The sequence below is a fragment of the Gymnodraco acuticeps genome, unplaced genomic scaffold (genome assembly GCF_902827175.1).
Source record: "Gymnodraco acuticeps unplaced genomic scaffold, fGymAcu1.1, whole genome shotgun sequence".
In the NCBI taxonomy this organism is placed as follows: domain Eukaryota; kingdom Metazoa; phylum Chordata; class Actinopteri; order Perciformes; family Bathydraconidae; genus Gymnodraco; species Gymnodraco acuticeps.
The window spans coordinates 447,190-466,519 of NW_022990042.1; positions in this window are offsets into that span (position 1 = coordinate 447,190).

The following is a 19,330-nucleotide window of genomic DNA, read 5'->3' on the forward strand; positions in this document are numbered from 1 at the left end:
AGAGAGAGAGGGAGAGAGGAAAAGAGAGGATCCGTTTCTCCCGTGTGATTATTCAAAGTTAATGTAAACTTTTGAATAATGTACTTCATCTACTACAAGTAGTTTGTTTGAATGTAATAATTATGTTGTTTGTGGAATCATTTATTGAAAAATGAATCTGAATTTTTTCGATCTGTTACGATTATAGACTGAAGCAATATAAAAATGAGCCCGTGAACTGAGTTTTAAACATCAGCATATCTGCTCATAGTCCGGTAATTACCTGCTAACGGAAACTCTGCTACATAACTCTTATTATTAGGGCCCGAGCACGAGAGTGCTAGGACCCAACGGCGTCCTAGCACGAAGTGCAAGGATACCTATTGTTATTCGTGGTATTATTATTATTATTCCATATTTCAATGCTTATTTTCAGGCCTTTAGGATGCTGAGAAAGTTGTATAATTTTGCACAGATTCCAGAATCGGTGAAAAATTTGATATTCTGGAGTCAATGTGTTCAAATTGTCCAACATGCTCTCTAGCGCCACCTATGGCCATTTCCGTTTTTGGAAAGATGTACAAAGTCGCACCGTAACTCCAAATGACCTGAAATTTTTCACACTTACTCGGGTGGACCTGCTCTACATATAATGTCCAAGTACCCGTAAGCTCCGCCTACTTTATTTTTTTTTAAATTAGCATAATTTGAAAAACAGTTAAATATTCACTTAAATTTCTAATTTTGGTTTTTCAACACCAAACTCAGTATACAGTATCGCCGGAGGGTCAGACACATTATCGTAGGAAATGAACATGTTCAGTCGATAAATGTGGCCCTCATTACTCTAAACGTTTTTACAAAAGGCGGGGCTTAGATAGAAATGCTCATAACTCATCAACAATGTACAACAAAACCACACATTTTGGTGGGAAGGTTCATTCTGTATTGGGGAATAGGCACAAAAAGTAATTTCCATTTTGGACTATAGGGGGCGCCAAAAACATGACAAATGTCTAACTCATGAACTGATGGACGAAATATTTTTCTTTTTTTGTAGACATACTCTGGGGATGAGTATGGACTTATATTCAAAGTGTCACAACGAATGACAAATGTGGGCGTGGCCTGTACTTTTTTTTTTATGACGATGAGCTAAAATGGTTTTCGTTACGCAAAAATTAGTACACGAGTCACAGCCCACGACCTTTTCCATAATGTCAAAAAAAAACGTACATTTTCAAAAAAACTGCTCACTAGCGCCCCCTATTGTGTGGTAGTCGCATATAGTTTCTCAGAACTTCACGAATGTTGGCACAGATATTCCTCATGGAATTGCGGACATATTTGTACATACATTCCATTAGCCCCGCCCCCCAAAAAGTCGGCCATTTTGAAATATGTGCGTTTTTTATGCATTTTAAGCACATTCGTGCGGATTCCTCCTAGGGGAATGATCGGAAAAATTCCAATCCAGGACACGTTCAGCCCCTATCCAATATGATACTTAATGGAGAAGAACATTTTTGATAGCTCAATCGTGGAGGTCGTAAGCTAACAGCGAATACACCATTGTTGACGATTTACATGTCGCAAATTACTCCAAATTACTCGGATATAGTTAATCCGATATTCACGAAACGCTGTATACATATTGCTATTATGATTGCACACATATTTCAAATTGCCTTCCATTAGCCCCGCCCCCCAGAAAGTCGGCCATCTTTTAAAATGTGCGGTTTTCAGCCATTTTACGCACGTTCTTGCGAACTCCTCCTAGGGGAATGATCGGAAAAAATCCAATCCAGGACAAGTTCAGCCCATTTCCAATGTGATGCTAAATTGCGAAGGAATAGTCGATCGCTCAAACGACGACTTCGTAAGCGAACGGAGAACTTTCCATTTTTGACGATTTACATGTCACAAATTACTCCAAATACTCGCGTATACTTTTTCCAATATTCAGGAAACGCTGTATACATATTACTATTATGATTGCACACATATTTCAAATTGCCTTCCATTAGCCCCGCCCCCCAGAAAGTCGGCCATTTTGACAAATGTGCGTTTTTCAGCCATTTTACGCACGTTCTTGCAAACTCCTCCTAGGGGAATGATCAGAAAAATTCCAATGCAGGACAGGTTTAGCCCCTATCCAATAGGATACTTAATTCAGGAGCACATTTTTGAAAAATTACTCGTGGAGGTCGTAGGCTAACAGCGAATACACCATTTTTGACTATTCACATGGCGCAAATTGCTCCAAACTGGTCGCATATAGTTTTTCCGATATTCACGAAACGCTGTATACATATTGCTGTTATGATTGCACACATATTTCAAATTGCCTTCCATTAGCCCCGCCCACCAGAAAGTCGGACATTTTGAAAATTGGCCGTTTTTCATGCATTTTAAGGACATTTCTGCAAACTCCTCATAGGGGAATGATCGGAACAATTCCAATCCAGGACAACTTCAGCGCATATCCAATGTCATGCTACATTGAGAAGGAATAGTCCTTCGCTCAAACGGGGAGCTCGTAGGCTAACGGAGAATGTACCATTTTTCACCAATTATATGTCAGATAAGCTACTGAGGCCTGCCTGTTTGCCTGGCACATCAACTCTCACACACACACACACACACACACACACACACACACACACACACACACACACACACACACACACACACACACACACACACACACACACACACACACACACACACACACACACACACACACACACACCTACTGTTAGTCCAACAACACCCTTTGCTGGCGGCATATTCATTACAACTGACACCTATACACTCGCTAACCCTAACCCTAACCCTAATGTTTATTTGTAGATATCTCCTAAAGCCTACAAAAAAAGTGTGACATGTAGGCCTGTTACTTTTGTTATTGAGCGATATATATTATACACACTGTTCTGCTTTCTGCACTGACCTCAGCAGCTGTTCTCACTGTAACATCACCTAACATCCAGGGCACATGTGATTAGTGAGTAAACAAACGGTAAAGGGCAGAAAGTCTGATGCACATTTGATCATCTCAAATAACTTATAATCACAACAGGAACAGTTTGCAGAGCTGTGCTTCGTTTGACAGAAGTCCAGACATGCGTCACGCCTCTTTTAAACATCACTGTTGGCTGAAATCGTCTCAGGAGAATACTTCAGTGTACCCTCGGTTATAGCTCCTCCAGAGACACTCCTCTCTCCTCTAAATCAGTGCATCCTCGGTTACGGCTCCTCCAGACAGCCTCCTCGATAATCGATCCTCGACGACCCTTTAGAGAAATTTGTTTTCCTTCGACATCCGTTTCCGGGTCGCTGCCGGAGCACCTGGGAGTCTGGGACGCGAAAATTAGAGAAATGACAAACGGCTCATTTCCCAAGACTCGCGCGCGTCTGCTTGACGCCGGGACGACCTGCCGCCCTCCCCGACAGGCGCACGGACGCGAGGGCCCGCTCATCACTGCGCGCACAAGTGCGACCGCAGTTTTAATTAGGGCCCGAGCACGACAGTGCTAGGACCCAACGGCGTCCTAGCACGAAGTGCAAGGATACCTATTGTTATTCGTGGTATTATTATTATTATTCCATATTTCAATGCTTATTTTCAGGCCTTTAGGATGCTGAGAAAGTTGTATAATTTTGCACACATTCCAGAATCGGTGAAAAATTTGATATTCTGGAGTCAATGTGTTCAAATTCTCCAACATGCTCTCTAGCGCCACCTATGGCCATTTCCGTTTTTGGAAAGATGTACAAAGTCGCACCGTAACTCCAAATGACCTGAAATTTTTCACACTTACTCGGGTGGACCTGCTCTACATATAAGGTCCAGGTACCCGTAAGCTCCGCCTACTTTATTTTTTTTTAAATTAGCATAATTTGAAAAACAGTTAAATATTCACTTAAATTTCAAATTTTGGTTTTTCAACACCAAACTCAGTATACAGTATCGCCGGAGGGTCAGACACATTATCGTAGGAAATGAGCATGTTCAGTTGATAAATGTGGTCGTCATTACTCTAAATGTCTTCGCAAAAAGGCGGGGCTTAGATAGAAATGCTCATAACTCATCAACAATGTACCAAAAAAACACACATTTTGGTGGTAAGGTTCAGTCTGTATTGGGGAAGAAGCACAAAAAGTAATTTCCATTTTGGACTATAGGGGGCGCCAAAAACATGACAAATGTCTAACTCATGAACTGATGGACGAAATATTTTTCTTTTTTTGTAGACATACTCTGGGGATGAGTATGGACTTATATTTAAAGTGTCACAACGAATGACAAATGTGGGCGTGGCCTGTACTTTTTTTTTTATGACGATGAGCTAAAATGGTTTTCGTTACGCAAAAATTGGTACACGAGTCACAGCCCACGACCTTTTCCATAATGTAAAAAAAAAACGTACATTTTCAAAAAAACTGCTCACTAGCGCCCCCTATTGTGTGGTAGTCGCATATAGTTTCTCAGAACTTCACGAATGTTGGCACAGATATTCCTCATGGAATTGCGGACATATTTGTACATACATTCCATTAGCCCCGCCCCCCAAAAAGTCGGCCATTTTGAAATATGTGCGTTTTTTATGCATTTTAAGCACATTCGTGCGGATTCCTCCTAGGGGAATGATCGGAAAAATTCCAATCCAGGACACGTTCAGCCCCTATCCAATATGATACTTAATGGAGAAGAACATTTTTGATAGCTCAATCGTGGAGGTCGTAAGCTAACAGCGAATACACCATTGTTGACGATTTACATGTCGCAATTACTCCAAATTACTCGGATATAGTTAATCCGATATTCACGAAACGCTGTATACATATTGCTATTATGATTGCACACATATTTCAAATTGCCTTTCATTAGCCCCGCCCCCCAGAAAGTCGGCCATCTTTTAAAATGTGCGGTTTTCAACCATTTTACGCACGTTCTTGCGAACTCCTCCTAGGGGAATGATCGGAAAAAATCCAATCCAGGACAAGTTCAGCCCATTTCCAATGTGATGCTAAATTGCGAAGGAATAGTTGATCGCTCAAACGACGACTTCGTAAGCGAACGGAGAACTTTCCATTTTTGACGATTTACATGTCACAAATTACTCCAAATACTCGCGTATACTTTTTCCAATATTCAGGAAACGCTGTATACATATTACTATTATGATTGCACACATATTTCAAATTGCCTTCCATTAGCCCCGCCCCCCAGAAACTCGGCCATTTTGAAAAATGTGCGTTTTTCAGCCATTTTACGCACGTTCTTGCAAACTCCTCCTAGGGGAATGATCAGAAAAATTCCAATGCAGGACAGGTTTAGCCCCTATCCAATAGAATACTTAATTCAGGAGCACATTTTTGAAAAATTACTCGTGGAGGTCGTAGGCTAACAGCGAATACACCATTTTTGACTATTCACATGGCGCAAATTGCTCCAAACTGGTCGCATATAGTTTTTCCGATATTCACGAAACGCTGTATACATATTGCTATTATGATTGCACACATATTTCAAATTGCCTTCCATTAGCCCCGCCCACCAGAAAGTCGGCCATTTTGAAAATTGGCCGTTTTTCATGCATTTTAAGGACATTTCTGTAAACTCCTCATAGGGGAATGATCGGAACAATTCCAATCCAGGACAACTTCAGCGCATATCCAATATGATGCTAAATTGAGAAGAACATTTTTTAAAGCTCAATCGTGGAGGTCGTAAGCTAACAGCGAATACACCATTTATTACGATTTACATGTCACAAATTACTCCAAATTACTCCAAACTACTCGCGTATACTTTTTCCAATATTCACGAAACGCTGTATACATATTGCTATTATGATTGCACACATATTTCAAATTGCCTTCCATTAGCCCCGCCCACCAGAAAGTCGGCCATTTATAAAAATGGCCGTTTTTCATGCATTTTAAGGACATTTCTGCAAACTCCTCATAGGGGAATGATCGGAACAATTCCAATCCAGGACAACTTCAGCGCATATCCAATGTCATGCTACATTGAGAAGGAATAGTCCTTCGCTCAAACGGGGAGCTCGTAGGCTAACGGAGAATGTACCATTTTTGACCAATTATATGTCAGATAAGCTACTGAGCCCTGCCTGTCTGCCTGGCACATCAACTCTCAAACGCACACACACACCTACTGTTAGTCCAACAACGCCCTTTGCTGGCGGCATATTCATTACAAAAGACACTCGCTAAACCTAACCCTAACCCTAACCCTAACCCTAACCCTAATGTTTATTTGTAGATATCTCCTAAAGCCTACAAATAAAGTGTGACATGTAGGCCTGTTACATTTGTTAGTGAGCGATATATATTATACACACTGTTCTGCTTTCTGCACTGACCTCAGCAGCTGTTCTCACTGTAACATCACCTAACATCCAGGGGACATGTGATTAGTGAGTAAACAAACGGTAAAGGGCAGAAAGTCTGATGCACATTTGATCATCTCAAATCACTTATAATCACAACGGGAACAGTTTGCAGAGCTGTGCTTCATTTCACAGAGGTCCAGCCATGCGTCACGCCTCTTTTAAACATCACTGTTGGCTGAAATCGTCTCAGGAGAATACTTCAGTGTACCCTCGGTTATAGCTCCTCCAGAGACACTCCTCTCTCCTCTAAATCAGTGTATCCTCGGTTACGGCTCCTCCAGACAGCCTCCTCGATAATCGATCCTCGACGACCCTTTAGAGAAAATTTTTTTCCTTCGACATCCGTTTCCGGGTCGCTGCCGGAGCACCTGGGAGTCTGGGACGCGAAAATTAGAGAAATGACAAACGGCTCATTTCCCAGGACTCGCGCGCGTCTGCTTGACGCCGGGACGACCTGCCGCCCTCCCCGACAGGCGCACGGACGCGAGGGCCCGCTCATCACTGCGCGCACAAGTGCGACCGCAGTTTTAATTATTATTGAAATATGACCGGTAAGTTTCAAATTTATCCGGTAAAATAAATTCTGCCCGGACATTTGACCGGCGAGAAAAAATCCTAGCGGAAACCCTGGATCATACCTGTGTTTAGTCTAGAAAAAGGTAAATATGTGCATTTTATTATAAAGTTGTGTATATTTACAGACCGTTGCAAAAACTAAGAAGCTTATAAACATCAGGTTTAAAACTAAAAGAGCTTTGAAACACAATGAAAGATTGTTCTGTCCTTGATATGTGTTTTTGGTGTATATCTGTCATGTATGTGTTTCTTGGCTGTGTTTTGGCACCACCTCGTGGTGGTTGGTTGACACTGCTGCTTGCCAGTGGTTTATTCGATTCCTGTTACTAGGAAAACGAACTTGTTTGTTTCCGAGTGTGCTCCATGTGTAGCTTGGGTTGTTTTCATGAACGGATGTCTGCTCTCCATGGGCTGTGCTTCGTTGGTTCACGCATCGTCTGTGAGTGTTATTATCCGACAGGCTGTGGCTTAATGAGAATATGTTGTATGTAAAATGTTTATGTTTGTAGGAATGCAGTGAGTATTCCTTGCGGCTAAGCTACTAGCGGCTAGGCTGATTAGCTTCTCAGTTTGTGCGTCGTAGCTCATTGTGTGAAGTATTCTGTTTAGTTTAGCTCGTCAATAATAAACTGTTATGTCTGTATTGTCTTTACAGTTTCATCAAGTAAAGACACTTCAGTAAAACTGACAACTGCGCTGGAGTTTTCTTTCAAACGGTTTAACTGGATGGATAGCTAGCTCAGTGCTAGTGAGACCTGCACAGTGAAAAGACGGCATTACAGCCAGCTCCGGGGGCGGAGACAGGCTTGCTACGGAGCGACACCAAGAGCTAAGTGGCTAACTCAGTGAATATGTACAGCCTTCACGCCAGTTTATCTCTTCATCCACGTTATTAAATTCACAACCCAGCCATTATGGAAGAAAATGACAACATGGATAAAATAAGTGTAAACGCACACTCTGTGCACACACGTGCGTCGCGCTCATCATCCAGCTCAAAGGCTAATTTAGCACTGGCTATGGCTATGGCAAGGGCTGAAGCAGCACAGGCTAGAACATCACACTCTAAGTGGGAAATTGAGCTAAAAGTTGAGCAAGCACGCATTCAAGCTACTCTCGATGCATTACAGCAGGGGTGCCCAACCAGTCGATCGCGGGGAGATTCCCAGTCGATCGCGAGATGTGTCTAAAAATAGAACAACAATATTCTGTTTTATCGTTAATGTCTCGTAACATAATCTTCCTGTGCCAGAATAATGCACTTGAACGCATCAAAGCTTTGTGATTGGCTGGCGTGACCCCATGTGTCGGGGCGTGGCTGGTGAGCAGTGGGCAGTAGTGATGTGTCGGTCGCGAACGAGCCGGCTGGAAGAGCCGGCTCTTTTAAGTGAACGATGGGAGCCGGCTCTCGCCCGCGAACGAGCCATTTTTGCGGAGGGATCTAGATCGGCATGAAGGCACATTATGCAATATGCAATGTGCACATTATCCCACTTATTACATGGCCACATTCTCAACAAAGTAACGACATGACTCCCAATATTAATGGAAATGCTTTTATGGATTTAGAAAATGATTTTAGTGATTTAAAAAATAGTTTTATGTATTTATTTAAATTGACATGCATCCGCTAAGAAAAGTAGTCCGTTGTTACTGTTTGAACTAACGTAGCAACGGCAGGAACTGCTTCGATAGTGTTTTTGAGGAGCTTTTTGATTACAGATTTGAAAACATCGTTGCTTGCTTTAAAAGTAGCACAATTCATTATGGCAAACCTTGGAAAGTAAAAAGGAGGGTTTCTGCCCCATTACTTCTCTTCTTACTTCTATAAAAATAAAACACGGAGGACGGAGATTCTCCCCCTCTTCTGACAGCCCAGCAGCTGATCTCAGAGCACGCTCCCCTCTCCTGCAGGGGGGCGTGGTCAGCTGAAGCTCACAGAATCACCCCTCTGCAAAAACAGCTCTGGAAAGAGCAAATAGAGCGAAATGAGGCATGGCTAAAATGCAGGATCTTTTTGGTATTTTGAAAAAAATATATATATTTATATACTTTATATAGGTCGATACAGTAGCCCCTTTTTTAAAATAGTTTTATAGGTGTTGCTATCTGTTTTGTGTAGCGTGGTTCTATAAGCAAGTCAATGCATTCATTGGGTGGTATCAGAGAGTTGCACGTGTCTGTAAATGCAATGAAAACAATTGGCCACAGCAAATCATTTATATTAAACATGTAATTTTTACTTTTGAATACTTCAGTACAATGGATGTATTGAATAATTTAAGTGATATGTGTACACATATAAATCATTAGTCAAAACAGGGCTACATTTGATTTAATTAAAAGGTATAATAAGTGGTAAACTGAAGAGCCGTTTGGGAGCCGAAAGAGCCGGCTCTTCTTGGTGAGCCGAGCCAAATGATCCGGCTCACCAAGAAGAGCCGGAATTCCCATCACTAGTGGGCAGTGTACTAGTTCGCTAACGTTGTCCGTGTCAACAGGAGTGACAGTCCGCACACACACAAGACCGCAATTATGGCAGAAGCAAAACATATATAATTTTCACTCCGAGTGGGAGGATGATTATTTTTGTATCTATTCCAATTCAAAGTCCATCTGTCTCATCTGCAATGCGAGCGTGGCTTTATCGAAGAAGGGTCATTTAGGAGCGGCATTTCAAAACAGTGCACAAACGCTACGAGACGGAATTCCCTCCTAATTCTGCCCTACACTCCCAAAAGGGGAGGGGCCTGAAAGGACAGCTAAATGCACAGCAATCCATTTTCACCAAGCCCAACAACAAGAGCAAGGCTGTTACCATAGCATCTTATCATGTCAGTCACGTTCTTGCGAAACACAAGTCTTTCAAAGACTGCAAAATTGTGAAAGAAGCATTCCTGGAGGCTGCCGATGCGTAATAAAAATAACAGTAGCATTTCAACAGGTTTTTGATATGATACAAACTCAAGTTAGATACCGTTATTAATCAGCTGTGAGTTTGTTTGAACTTATTCATTATAATTATTGTACAAAATGGTATAAGAATGCAAACTTAAATTGATTATAGTCTATTATCAATTCAGGTTAAGAAGCTAGTGTTGCTTGCATCCTATTTTAAAAAGGCATTTCTTTTTATAATCTACTAAAATGCAACAAAAAAAGGGTTTGATTCTATTAATTTTGTCTTTTTTATTGCACCTTGGCAGCAGATTCCTGTGTAGCTTCAGATCTGAGTTTTCTTATTAGTAAGCCTAATTTATACTTTTGTAGCAACACTATTTGTATATAATGGCAAAGAAAGGGTTCAGAGTCTTTTCTTTTTCCCAGTGTCATACAGTATGTGGCAGCACTGTTCAATGTTTGTTGAAAACATCACCCACTGTAGTATGTGACGTGTGAATAAACTCCAACTCTGTATCAACAACACTGTTGTGTAACTTCAGTTAAATACTTGTATGTGTGTAGATTAGAAAGAGGTAAGATAAAGGATCTGCAGTATTTTATGAAGTATTAATCGTACAAAGGTCAGTTTTATACAAGTAGAAGTGTGTATTTACCTGTCAGTAATGGCTACGCCTCTCTATTTGGACTGGTAGATCTCGGCAGACTGGCAACTTTAAAAGTAGCTCTCGGTTAAAAAAAGGTTGGGCACCCCTGCATTACAGGAAGAAAAAGAGAAAGATGCTGCCATAGCTGAAGTAAAAATGTTGCAGGCTGGCTTACTAGAGCTTGATGTTGAAGAGACCAGCAGAAGCTCTAATCCAGTGTCTCAACACTTTAAGTACCAGCGCACCGCTGCTTATGTGAGAGAGCAAACCAGCAGCATAGGTGGATCGCCTAGCAAAATTAGTGACATTGTTGCCCCCATAGACCCACACCTAAATGAACCATCACAGCATAGTAAAGGAGAGGATGTTAAGCCTACACAGTCCTACTCACTTAAAGGCCTTGCTCAAACACAAGCTGCTGTTTCTACCCAAACTACACCAGCATCACCGTGGACTCTCAATAAGCAGTCTCCATTCTCTGCTTATCACCCTAACCAAGGTACGCCCTATGAAGCCAGTTACCACAATTCTCAAACCACTAACGATCTGGCTAAATATCTTGCCCGCAGTAACTTAGTGACATCAGGCCTCACAACATTCGACGATCAACCAATGAATTATTGGGCTTGGAAAACGTCCTTCCTAAGTGCTATTGCTGGTCTGGATCTGTCTGTTGGAGAAGAACTCGACCTGTTCTGTAAATATCTGGGAAAGGAGTCATCAGATCAGGCGAGAAGAATCAAAGCCGTCAACATCAGACACCCCGACGCTGGACTAACGATGGCCTGGGAGAGGCTTGAGGAAATATACGGCTCACCTGAGGTTATTGAACAGGCTCTCTTTGAAAAGCTGGAAAGCTTCCCCAAACTGACCAACAAAGACCCAAAACGACTCAGAGATTTAGCAGACCTGCTGCTAGAGCTTGAGGCTGCTAAGAGAGATGGCTCCCTCCCAGGTCTATCATATTTGGATACTTCCAGAGGGGTTAAGCCCATCATCGAGAAACTCCCATACAACATCCAAGAAAAGTGGATATCCTATGGTTCAAGATACAAATGTGATCATCATGTCAGTTTCCCACCTTTCTCTGTCTTTGCAAACTTTGTTCGTACAGAGGCAAAAGCTTGTACTGATCCCAGCTTCAACCTCTCCACAACAGTTCCTATGGAGAAAAATAGTACGTGGGAGAAATCCACAAAGATGCCTGTATCTGTTCACAAGACACAAGTGTCGTCTACTGACAGATATGAAAGCAGAGAGGATGAGAAGCTGACAGACCCAAACAACCATTGTCCTCTACATAATAAACCACACCCTCTGAAGAAATGCAGAAGCTTTAGAGAAAAGAGTCTAGAGGAGCGCAAACAGCTCTTAAAGGAACATTCCTTCTGCTTCCGGTGCTGCTCCTCTACTGGTCATCTCGCCAGAAACTGCACGGCTGAGGTGAAATGTATAGAATGTGGGAGCACGGGTCACGTGTCAGCACTACACCCAGGACCAGCAGTCTGGAAACCTAAGCCCTCTCCTCCCTCTTCAGAGCATTGCGGGGAGGAAGACAAAGCAGACTATCAGGTCACATCAAGGTGCACACAAGTGTGTGGTGAAGGTGTTAGCCACGAGCATGCTCAAAAATATGCCTTGTAAGTGTGTATCCAGCTGGTCGCTCGGGAGAAGCCAAGAAAATGTATGCAATACTGGACGAGCAGAGTAATCGTTCTTTGGCACGCTCTGAGTTCTTCAACGTTTTCAAAATCACAGGGCCTTCCTTCCCTTACACACTGAAAACATGCGCTGGATCAACTCAGACAACAGGGAGAAGAGCTAGTGGGTTCACAGTGGAATCCGCAGACAAAAAGTTTCCTTTGCCTACACTTTTAGAGTACAACCAAGTTCCCAACAACCGCTCCGAAGTCCCTACGCCAAATGCAGCTCATCACCATGCTCACCTGAAGTGCATCGCCGACGAAATACCACCTCTCGATCCTAAAGCTGACATACTCCTCTTGCTGGGCAGAGACATTCTCAGGGTCCACAAGGTCCGTGAGCAGATAAGTGGTCCAAACGATGCACCGTTCGCCCAAAGGCTGTACCTGGGATGGGTTGTCGTTGGTGACGTGTGTCTAGCAGGTGCTCACAAACCACTAGAGGTGAACAGTTACAAGACGTCTATCTTGGAGAATGGTCGTACTAGCCATCTGCAGCCATGCAACAACCAAATCAAGGTAAGAGAAATCTTCAATCAAGCCCCTGACTACACACATCATCCAGCACTGACCTCTAAGTTCAGCACAGCAACACATGATGCAGACAGTCTGGGTCAAACCATCTTCACGCGAACTGCCAACGACCACAAACTAGCACCATCCGTAGAAGATATGAAGTTTCTTAAGATCATGGAAGCAGAGTTTCATCAAGACAACTTGAAGAGCTGGGTGGGACCACTACCTTTCCGGCTACCAAGACAGAGGCTGCCTAACAATAAGAAACAAGCACAAGATCGTCTTAACTCATTGAGATGCACGCTGGAAAAACGACCACAGATGAAAGCCCACTTTCTAGAGTTCATGGCAAACATGTTCGGCAAAGGACACGCAGAGACTGTACCGCCCATGAAATCAGGACAAGAGTGCTGGTATCTGCTGCTGTTTGGTGTGTATCATCCCAAAAAGCCAGATAAGATTCGTGTGGTCTTTGACTCCAGTGCACAATTTGAAGGAGTGTCACTCAACGAGGTTCTGCTCACTGGCCCTGACCTGAATAACGGCTTGGTTGGGCTGCTAATGAGGTTCAGGAAGGAACAGGTGGCTATCACTGCTGACATAGAACACATGTTCCACTGCTTTGTTGTAAGAGAGGACCACAGAGACTTTCTGCGCTTCCTCTGGTACAGAAACAATGACCCCGCCAGCGATATAGTGGAGTACAGGATGCGGGTCCACCTCTTCGGGAACAGTCCCTCTCCAGCTGTGGCCATTTATGGTCTACGGAGAGCAGCTAAAGAAGCAGAGACCAACTATGGCAGTGATGCAAGAAGCCTTGTTGACCGTGAGTTTTATGTCGATGACGTCCTGAAGTCCTTCAACACCGAAGAAGAAGCCATCAGTGTACTCGGCCGAGCGCAGAAAATGCTTGCAGCCTCTAATATCAGGTTGCACAAAGTCACATCAAACCGCCCAAGAGTCATCAAAGCATTCCCACCTGAGGATCGTTCCAAGGATGTTGGAAACCTAGACCTCTTTACCGATGAGCTCCCTACCCAACGAAGCCTCGGTCTGTCCTGGAACATGTGCACAGATGCCTTCACGTTTCAGATTGCAAATGACCAGAAGCCGTTTACTCGCAGAGGAGTGCTGTCTGCAGTTAACAGTCTGTACGACCCCCTTGGGTTCCTTGCACCAGTAACAGTACGCGGGAAACTAATACTCCGAAAGCTCACTGTGCAAGCAGACGAATGGGATGCGCCACTCCCCAAAGACATGGAGCTCGACTGGACTACGTGGAAGGAATCTCTACAAGACTTACAAGAACTCCATATACCACGCCCGTATGCACCCTTTTCTACTGCAGGTGCTAAAACAAGAGAACTCTGTGTCTTCGGAGATGCTTCAGTGACAGCAATCGCAGCAGTGGCCTATATCAAGATGACCAGTCATGAAGGTCAAACCGAGGTAGGCTTCATCTTTGGGAAGACAAAGTTGGCTCCCCAGCCTGGACACACTATTCCAAGACTTGAACTGTGTGCGGCTGTGCTCGCAGTAGAGATTGCCGAGTTGATAGTTGCAGAGATAGATGTAGCATTCGACAACATCACATATTACACAGACAGCAAAGTTGTGCTAGGCTACATCCACAACCAGTCGAGGAGATTTGATGTCTTCGTGCACAACAGGGTCCAACGCATTCATCAGTCACCATGTCTTGGCCAGTGGAAATACGTGCGTACAGACCTCAATCCAGCAGACATTGGGTCCAGATCTGTGTCGCCAGCTCTCCTAAACAGTACAACGTGGCTCACAGGACCAGCCTTTCTCAAGGATGCACTCATGCATCCTCCTAAGTTGGAAGAGACTTATGACCTCATCAACCCTGTTCTTGACTCTGAGGTTCGTCCTGAAGTGACAACAAGTCTGACATGTGTCACCAGAAATGTGGTACACCCTCAACGATTTGAACGCTTTTCAAAGTGCATCACTCTTGTCACAGCAGTAGCACGCTTGATCCATGTAGCTCGCTCTTTCTCCCGTTCTGTTAACGACAAGTGTCATAGGTGGCACATCTGCCATCCAACAGTGGAAGAGCTGACAAAGGCCAAGGTGTGCATAGTGAAGAGCGTCCAGTACGAGAGTTATGCAGAGGAGCTCAAATGTTTGAGATCAGGATCTAACATTTCTTCGTCTAGCAGCTTGTGGAAGTTGCATCCTGTAGTGGGGGAGGAAGGACTCCTAAGAATAGGAGGCCGCATACATCACTCAAGTCTGAGCTCAGACGAAGCTCACCCCATAATCATTCCCGGCCGACACCATCTGGCAACGCTGCTGATCCATCACCATCACCAGGCAGTGAAGCACCAAGGAAGGCACTTCACCGAAGGAGCTGTCCGAGCTGCAGGGTTCTGGTTGGTAGGAGCAAAGCGCAGTATCAGCAGTGTGCTCTTCAAATGTGTAACCTGCCGGAAGCGAGAGGAAAGACAGAACATCAACAGATGTCGGATCTACCAGCCGAACGACTGCAAGTAGCACCTCTTTTCACCTACGTAGGTGTCGACGTCTTCGGGCCATGGGAAGTTGCCTCACGACGCACAAGAGGAGGACATTCAAACTCAAAAAGATGGGCAGTGATGTTCTCATGTATGTGTACAAGGGCAGTACATATCGAAGTCATTGAAACAATGAGTGCCGGCAGCTTCATTAATGCCTTAAGGCGAGACACGGCAGGCAAAAACATCGTTTTTCAAGTACTGGTCAATTTTGAGATTTTGTGCTATTTTGATTCCATAACATGTTTTCTTTCAGGCTTTTGGAAGGAAAACATACAAAATACACATTTAAGTGTTTATTTTACTATAGTTTGTCTATTTGCGTCTGTATATTTCTCCTAAATTCACCAAAAGTTAGCATTCTAACGTAACATAAAGTACCGCGACCGCTGTGTGCACCATGTCAACAGAGGTATCGCTGGAAAGCTGTGTCTCTCCTGCACAATCTCATCGGATCCAAATATGGTCATTTCCTTTGTATCAGCAACCAATCGTGAAAGCACAAAGGGGTCTTAAACCAAGAAACGAAATCTCATTGGCTGGTGTAAATTTCTGACAACGTGATTCGTTCAGATGCGTCACGTGGTGTGCTAAAACACTTCCTGGTTAGCTTTCAGCTAGAAATTGAAATCTCAAAATGCCAAAAGAACGGCGAAAAAAACGTTCACAGAGAAGACGACAACAATTGTCACTTGCACGAAGCAAGGTTATTAAAAAAAAAATGACCCTGAACATGAAATACCTTCACGGAGTGCGTCGAGGCGCAAGCTGTCATCCAAAGAACAGGAGGGTTTAGCTAGCGCCTCACTGCAATCTTTAAAGGTCGTTTTCTCAAAATAAGTTTTTTCTCCTACTCTGAGTTCGAAATTTCAACTTCAGTAGCACGTACATTCACCAAACCTTCCAGTTATATTCCTATCAATATTCTGAAGGCTTTTACAGAAGGGTTTGTTCATATATAATTCATAGCCTGAATTATACAACATTGTATACCTAAAAACATGGCGAAAATGGATATTTTAGGGCTGTTGACAGTATTTTCTGATTTATGGAGTGATAAAAAGAGATATCCAATATCCCTTCTGTAAAAGCCTTAGATACTAATATGAATACAAAATGAAACAAGAATTTTGAATCTGGCTATATCCAAAGTTCAGATTTCGATTCCTGAAATGTGTTAAAATATGTGCATATTTAATGAGATAATGGGTAATTTGCATATTTAAACATGCTATTTCAGAAAACTTGTAATACAAAAGACAATTGCCTTATTGTAAGTAATTAACTGGAGACATTTCTAGCTGATACCTTTAAGTTAAAAAAATTACCCTATTCACCTGGGGTGTCTCGCCTTAAGGAGATTCTTCGCTATCAGGGGCCCAGCAAAACAAATATGGTCTGACTGCGGCACTAACTTCGTCAGCGCTTCCCGAGAGTTGCAAATGAAGACTACAGATCCCAGTGGCAACAACGTGGAGAAGTACCTGAGCACGCAGAACTGCACATGGGTGTTCAACCCGCCACATGCGTCCCATATGGGTGGGGCATGGGAACGGATGATTGGCATTGCTCGTCGCATTCTTGACTATCTGCTGCTTTAACAGAAGAAGTCTTCTTTGACACATGAAGTTCTGGTTACGCTCATGGCTGAGGTGACAGCAGTCATCAATGCTAGACCTCTCATTCCAGTATCTTCAGATCCAGAGTCACCTCTCATCCTCACCCCAGCAATGCTCCTGACCCTCAAAACAGGCTCTACACCACCTCCTCCAGGTAACTTTGAAGAGGCAGACCTCTTTAAAGAGCAGTGGAAGCAAGTTCAGAGCCTGGCGGACACCTTTTGGAGTAGGTGGAGAAAAGAATATCTCAAGACTCTGCAGTTTCGTCACAAGTGGCAGTCCAAGAGGCCAAACCTTCAAGAGGGGGACATTGTTCTCCTGAAAGACAATCAGGCTCAGAGAAACGAATGGCCTATGGCCACCATCTCAAAGACATTCCCAGGAAGGGATGGACTGGTTCGTAAGATTGAGGTAGAGATCTCCAAGGACAAGACCAAAAGGATCTTTTCTCGTCCTGTTACAGAAGTGGTCCTGCTTCTGTCTCCAAAGACTGATTCTTGTTGATTGATCTGGGGTTTAAAAACCCCAGGCGGGGAGTGTTCTGTCCTTGATATGTGTTTTTGGTGTATATCTGTCATGTATGTGTTTCTTGGCTGTGTTTTGGCACCACCTCGTGGTGGTTGGTTGACACTGCTGCTTGCCAGTGGTTTATTCGATTCCTGTTACTAGGAAAACGAACTTGTTTGTTTCCGAGTGTGCTCCATGTGTAGCTTGGGTTGTTTTCATGAACGGATGTCTGCTCTCCATGTGCTGTGCTTCGTATTTCCCGCTGGTTCACGCATCGTCTGTGAGTGTTATTATCCGACAGGCTGTGGCTTAATGAGAATATGTTGTATGTAAAATGTTTATGTTTGTAGGAATGCAGTGAGTATTCCTTGCGGCTAAGCTACTAGCGGCTAGGCTGATTAGCTTCTCAGTTTGTGCGTCGTAGCTCATTGTGTGAAGTATTCTGTTTAGTTTAGCTCGTCAATAATAAACTGTTATGTCTGTATTGTCTTTACAGTTTCATCAAGTAAAGAGACTTCAGTAAAACTGACAACTGCGCTGGAGTTTTCTTTCAAACGGTTTAACTGGATGGATAGCTAGCTCAGTGCTAGTGAGACCTGCACAAACTAGTCTTGTGTTCATTTCTATCCCCATAATGACCTAAAAAATAAAGTCTATGGCTTTTACTTCTAATTATTTAGCAGGCTAGAGACAAGATGTTGTCTAAATTAAATTCTGTCTCATTACATTACTATGTTTTAGCTTAACGTAATTGTAATATGTTCTTTCTACATTTCAAACCCCACTTACTCTATATCTGTTAAAATATCCACATTATAAAATGGTTTCATCATCACAGGTCAACTTCTTTGGTATTCCCCTTCTGGAATTAAGGCCCATTCCCAAACCGCCCCCTATACCCTACCCCTCCGTTTGCGCGTTCACGCGGAGGGTCCGCCATATTGAGGGCTGTTCCAAAGCAACGAGTGTGGAGGGGGAGTGGGCTATCAAGCCCTCAAACAGCGAGTCTGCAGCGGTGCTGACTTGAGACCGGTCTCTACCTGACCGGAGTCACGCTGTGTGTGTCCGTCAGGAAACAAGCTGTTTACAAGTAGTTCCAGCAAACATCCACTGATAAACTGCGATGTTAACAACCTCATGATAACCTCATATGTTTTAACTTAGGATCATACCTGTGTTTATTCTAGAAAAAGGTAAATGTGTGCATTTTATTATAAAGTTGTGTATATTTACAGACCGTTGCAAAAACTAAGAAGCTTATAAACATCAGGTTTAAAACTAAAAGAGCTTTGAAACACAATGAAAGATGTTTGGAGTTTTATTTGAGTTATTCATTTAAACTTTTTGTCTAAGAGATGCTGATTTGAAACCATTGTTACATACAGTTACGGCATTTCCTGTTTCTGCCGGAGAGAGGGGAGGCCGTCCCAAAGCTTGCTGCTGTATTTACTCCCTCCATCTGACAGGAGGGAGCCTCGTTGAGCTGCGAGTGTGGCTACAGACGGAGTTCACTCCGTCACGGAGGGGTAGGGTCGAGGGAGTGGCTTGGGATTGGGCCTACATCTGTCAGAGTAGCCCCTTGGTCACTGATTCTGCATCTGTTTTACCTGTTATATAATTCAATCAATATTTAGAAACATGTCAACATTCATCAAACAGTGTCTTATGGACATGGAGCAGGTTCATTCTAAAACTGTCAATCAATGGTCAGATTTAACATCCGAGTTGGGGCGGCAGGTTTCTTTCAATCCCTAAATGAAAAATGTAGATTGTGAATTTTACAGCCATGTTGATATAATACATTATACACACACTTTTTACACATGAACTCATGTTTAAGAAAATCCTGTATGGGAAGAAAACCTTCAAGTAATCATTGATTATAAGAAAATACCAAACATTATTCACACCGCGGTCCCCTCC